Below are 5,972 nucleotides of genomic sequence, written 5' to 3' on the forward strand. Positions count from 1 at the left end.
TCTCTCTCTTTCTCTCTTTTCCTCTCTCTCTCCCTCTCTCTAGCCTGGGGCTTGAATTTGCATGTCTAATTCATTTACTCACCATATTTGAATTGGCCTGAACAGATGTAAATCGGGAAGGATGGGAAAAACTGCAGTCATCAACAATGATTAATCAGCTGTTGCAGGCAGTGTCTTAAGGAGACTGGTAGGAGGAGGCATGGAAACCGAAAGGCCGTGTGTTTAGAAGCCTAATTGTCACATCAAGCATCATTGTCCCCATGCAACAACCACCACCTTATACATCACTTCCTGTTTTATGCAGCTCAAAAACATAGACTGAAGATTTATTTTTAATATGTTGACTTTATTTCTGAGCAAAGCATCGGTCATGTGTGTATTTTTCCATAGTCCCACCTTGGAGCATTTATGTAGACATTGTAAATAAATTTTGTGCAAAAAGGACTGGAAAAATGAACTGTATTATTGCAATTTTTTTTTTTGTAAAAGTAGCAGTTTGGTATGAGTTGGCATGCATACAAGATTTACTAAGTGGGATAAGCTAATTATACTTTTTGTTGTGGATAAACAAATGCTTGTTGATAGCCTTTTTCTATCAAGAAACCAAGGAGCTAATTATTAATAACAATCATTGCACACTGAGTCTTAGCGTTTCTGACGGAAACAGTTTGGATTGTATAATAACGCCAAGCCCAGTTGTAGTAACGTTTGAGTGCAGTAATGAAATCTGAATCTAAAATAAAAACAAGATTATTTTTGTCATGCTGACTCCACTGCTTGAAAAATTTGTTTACTGCCCCCCCCCAAATTTTTAATGATTAATGCAGTAAATAGGAAAATTAATTTTAGCTCCCTAAGACATATTTGTACTTGAACATTTTAACCACAAAGTAAATTATTTGATAATAGTCACTGATTTCTTTAAGCTGACTTAATGAACTCCTAATATCAGCAAATTTAAGGCCTGAGGGTACTAAACTAACTGTAGACTCAGATTGCATCCACAGAATTACTCACCTAATATCAGTGAAATTATTCTTGCACGTAATGGCAAACCTAAGTACAGAGGTAAGTCTTTTACTGAGAACGTTACCTAGGATGAGCAGTAGATGTTTATTAGGGAATTAACTCTGTGAATTGAAGAGACCAGACTTCAAAATCTAATTTTTATAAATATGCTCTATGTTCTCATTGGATAAAACTGGTTATTAACCAATTTTCCAGAACAGCTGTACAGAATTTCTGCATGGCAGCCAGCTAAATGGTACAAAATAACATGTTTAAGCTGGACTAGCTTATAATTTTATTTAAATAAAATTGCTGCTATAAAACGTGCTTCCCAAAGCTAAAGGGAAATATACAAATATTTTAATTAAGGCAAATCCTGGGTTTAAAAAAAAATCATCCTTTTAGGAGTGATTGCTTTGTAAACAAAGGATGGGTCAGAGGAGAGCGCCTTCAACTCCAGTCTGACTTTTCCGGCCCATGTCACCCTATAAACCCGCCCTGAACAATTCTATTTTCTATTTGAAAAGAGAAACCAGCTGTGGGTTGGGTTTACTAGGTGACGTGTGATTGACTGACTCACCTGCTGGAGCGCGGCGCGCATTCTCACCTTTTGTTTATTGGGCCTTGTCCCTAAACACGTGGGTGCGCGGTCCGGGACGGAGCTGAACCCTCGGCCGCCCCCGCCCCCGCCCCCCCCCAACCCCCTAGGCCGGATTGTTTAAATTTCTCCTGCGGACCCGCTGGCAGTTCCTCGGCGACGTAAATAGTCCGTCTTAAGTGAGATAATTCTCTCTTGGGGGGGCTGGTTGCTAGCAGTGAACCACCATTTATTTATTTTAAAAATTCATAATAAACTTTATAAACTAACCCGTCCCTTTGCCCCTCCTCCCCAGTCCAGGCCTGGGTGGGTAGGGTATTTTCAGCCTTTATTCTTGACGGATGCTCCGGCCCCGGTGGGGGAGGGAGAGAAAGGGGAGGAGAGAGCAGGAGGAGGAGGAGGAGGAGAGAGATATGGGAAGCGGCGGGGGCTGGGGGGCTGGGGGCGGAGAGGCGGGGGCCCGGGGAGACCTAGGGCGCCAGTGAGGGAGAATCGGGGAATATGGAGACTATGAAGATTCGAGATCCTTAGTGTCCAATGAACTAGGAAAAAAAAAATAAATGAAGTAGGATGCCCTGCGTCCTTCCCCTGCGTTCCCCGCTCCGCGTGGCCGCCTTGTGAGGGCCTGACTATGCTCCCGGCCTTTCTCCCCCGGCCTGGGCGTCCCCGCTCCCTTCTTAGCTTTTCCTCCTGCAAATTTCGGAGCCAGCTCCGACGTTACTGAGGACGCTTACGGAAAGAAAGAAAGAACAGAGGTGCTGAGGGTGTTGCTGATGTTTCTTAAAAGGCAAAAACAAAACGCCCTCCTCTAAAGAAGGGCACGCAATTGTCCCTGCTTTTTAAAAATTTATTATTTTTATGGAGGGGGGGGAGAAAGCCCGCTGGTTGAGTGAGACTTTTTTTTTAAAAAGCAGGATTTAAATATTTTAAAAAAAAAATCAAAAATATTTTACCCTATCATATTTAATCAGCTGTAATTATAACACATTCGAAATGAATAATATGTCTTGACAGTATTTTTATTGTTATTGTTCATTGCATGATGTTCGACTGCTTTAGAAGCACAGGAAAGAGAAGTAAACGCGCTACAAATGGGGAATTACCCTCGTTTAGCATTAAAATTCATTTAGATAAAATTGCCACAAACATTTAAATGGGAAGATTAGTTCCCCCTCACGCCTTATTGCACTCGCTCAATGGTTCCGTTAAGAACATTTTACACGTTGGAAATTCCGTCTTCTCAGACGGCTTGCTGTTTCCTAGTTACCCACATTCAAAGCAAAGGCAGCAGCAAAGGCAGCCGCAGCAGCAGCAGCAGCAGCAGGAAAAAAAAAAAAAAAAGTTTTGGCAACTGGTCTGCAATTCATGCGCTGCTGGCCCCAGCCTCCCCCCTCCCCGGCAGCCCGCCCCCCACCCATCACCTTTCCCCACCCCACCTCTTCTCTCCCCATTAAGCAATTTGCTGAGCCCTGTCCTCCAGAAAACAAGTTGCTTGGTTGCACAGTATTTGAATATAATGTTAAAATACAAAGAAGCCAGTTCGTCCCTCTCGGGGTCTCCCCTCTGGGGCTGCGGCTGGGGGAGAGGTGGGGAGGGGAGAGGGGGGGAGGGCGCTGACTTTCCTCCATCCCCTGCTCGGAGGCCACAAGGCACTTTTTTTTTTTTTTTTTTTGGCTTTCTTTTCTGCCAGGACATTTCCAGGAAACCCACCACTGTTTTCTGCCCGCATTAGAAACGCGTGAAAGAATTAGTTTGGAAAAGTCGCTGCAACGTCTAGCTTCTCCCTCTCCTTCTCCCCGGCGCTCTCCCTTCTTCTCCCTCCGCCCCCGCCCCCCCGCCCCCTCCCGCCCCCTCCCTCCCCGCGCAGGGCCGCAGGAGCACAGGAACGTCGGCTTCGACTGCCATCTTTTGGGGATTTGGAAAAACGACTCGGTAGGAAACGGAGGGAGGCGGAGGCGGAGGCGCGGGGGGTGGGGGGAAACCCCCTTATTATCCTGTGTCGGAACTGGCTCCCTTAATCTCATGCTTAAATATTTGATGTGGAAAAATTACCCATAAAATTAGTTACTAACAATTTCAAATTGAAATCACTTATCGAATTATAAACGCATTAAAGCTGTATGGATGGTATTAGGGTTTCCTCGGGAGGCAGCGGGTGTCTTCCCACCGGGCGCCCGGCCGCCGAGTTCCGCCCCGGGGAGGGCGGCGGGGAGGCGCGCGCGGCGCTCGGGCGCGGGGTCCGGGCCGCGGGGACCCAGCGCGCGCCAGGCCCGGGCCGAGCCCCCCTCTCCCCTCCCCTCCCCTCCCGGCCCCGCCGCCCCCGGAAACTTCCTAGGCGGGTCGGACGCTCCCGAGAAGGGAGAGCTCGCGCGCCCCGGGCCGGCGGGTCACCGACCCCCGCGGGCCGCCCCGTGCGCCCCCTCCCCCGGGCGCGGGGACCCCGGCCCGGGCTCTCCGATTGGAGCGCGGGCCCCTGGGGGCGCCCCCACCCCTCCCCGGGAGCGCGCTGTCTCCTCCCCGGCGCGACAGCAAAGTCAAGTGTCCTGGGGCCGCCGGGGCTCCGCGGGCGCGGTCGTGGGCAACCCGGGCCCCCTTCGTGCGGGACCCGGGGCTGCCCGCTGCGATCGCTCCCGGAGAGCCCCCGGGGCGCGGAGGGCGCGGGGACCAGGGCACGGGCTGCTGGGGACGCCCCGGAGCCCTTGCGGAAGCCGGCAGGCCCTCCCTCGGCCCGCGGGAACGCGGTGAACACCTGGGTCGGCTCAAGCCCGCGGGTGGGCGCGGGACGCGGGGGAGGGCCGTGGCACCGCGTGGCACCGCGTGGCCCGCACCCGCGCGCTCCCCTGCCCCCTCCCGCGCCCCCCCTGCGCGCCCGACTGTCAGGCGGTCCGCAGCTCTCGGGGTGGCCAGGTGCGCTGTGCACGGGGCTGGGGAGCCCCTCCCAGGTGAGGGAGCCGCCGGAAGGCGGAGGGGGCGCAGGGGGTGCAGGGGGGGTGCAGGGGGGGCGGGGGATCCCTTTTTGGCCGGATCCGCCCGCCAGCGTGTCCGTAACATTCTCTCCCAAGGCGGAGCTGAAAAAGGAAAAACAAACAACACATTGAGCAATCAGTTCGCCACCGTTTGAATCTGGAAGAGTTTTGGCCCTAAAAACGGGCGCCCCGGGGGTCCCTCGGCGGGGCGGGGGGGGGGCTGGAGGACACTTGGGGGCCGCGCCCCAGGGTCGCGCCTCCGCCCGCAGCCCCGGCGGGAGAGCGGGGCGCTGAAGCCCTGGAGACGCGGGGTGCGCGCCGCCCGCGCGCCTTGGATGGGGTCCCGGGAGCCCCGACCCGGCCGGCCCGCGGGCGCGCTCACCTCTCCCCCAGAGGCGGTACGTGCACCACCCGAGCGACCGTCTCCATCTCCAGGCGGAAAACGAGTCCCGGGACCGGGACGATTCGGGCAGCGGCGAACCGAGTCACCTGCTCGGGCGGCGGCGCAGCCGGCTCTGCGCGCGGGGGCCCCGGGGGGAGGCGCGCGGCGCTGGGGTCCCCCGCTCGGCGCCCCCGCCTGCCCCGCGGGTCAGGAGCCCCGCGCCTGCTTCCCGCGGCCCCGAGGCTGGGCTCGCCCCGCTCGCCTTCCTCCTCCTCCCTCCTGCGCGCCCCGGGCACCCCCATCCCCCTACTCACACCTCTGCGCTCCCAGCCCGCTCCCTCCTCCCAAAGCGGCTTGCGCCCCTTCTCCACCAAGGGGCCCCGGGCTCTCACCCCCCACGCACCCCTACGCCCCGCGGCCTCAGGTCTTGCGACTCCAGCCTGGGTAACCTTTCGCCTTTTCGCGCTCGCCTGCTTCACCCAGAGACCTCCTGCACACGGGTGGGTGGGGGGCGCTCGGCGAGGCCCCTCCGGAAGCGCCCTGCTGGAGGGGGGCCCCCTTGGGGCCTCAAACAACCAGAAGCCTGCGTCTGGGGGGAGAGCCCTGCGCCCCTGGGCGGTGCCACCTCCGGGAGACCCAGCAAAGCTGCAAGCGCCCCTGCAGACGCCCCCCCCCCCCGGCCCCCAACTCTGGCTCCGAGCGGCGTCTGGCACCGCGGGGAGATGCAGGCGGGCCACGCGCTGGCCGACCCACGAGGCGCCAGCTCGTCCTGGAGACTCAGTTTCCCCCGGACGGTCGTGGAAGCGGGGGAAACACAAGGCCAGGGCTGTGCGGACCCACGTTCCCCACCCGACCGCGTTCTCCAGAGGTGCCTTTTCAGGTGGTCCCTAAACTGTGAAGGGCCCGCTTTGTGTGTCATCTACGGGGGGTGGGGATGGGGGAGAAGGAGACTCCCACCGCCCGCTCCCGTCTTTAATGTCTGAAATAACGAAATGCCTGTGTGGCAGCTGCTGCTTGA

At 56.1% G+C, this 5,972-nt stretch overlaps 1 protein-coding gene across 1 annotated transcript in view; it reads left to right on the plus strand.

Moving 5' to 3' along the window:
- MEIS1 (Meis homeobox 1) overlaps positions 1–762 on the plus strand; it is a 137,316-nt gene extending 136,554 nt beyond the window's left edge. The window contains exon 12 of the mRNA XM_055328931.1: positions 1–762. This exon is cut by the window's left edge and continues 799 nt beyond it. The gene's annotated coding sequence lies outside the window, so the exon portion shown is untranslated.
- The last annotated feature ends 5,210 nt before the right edge of the window (positions 763–5,972 follow it).

Source organism: Nyctereutes procyonoides, unplaced genomic scaffold, assembly GCF_905146905.1.
Source record: "Nyctereutes procyonoides isolate TBG_1078 unplaced genomic scaffold, NYPRO_anot_genome, whole genome shotgun sequence".
Lineage (NCBI taxonomy): Eukaryota > Metazoa > Chordata > Mammalia > Carnivora > Canidae > Nyctereutes > Nyctereutes procyonoides.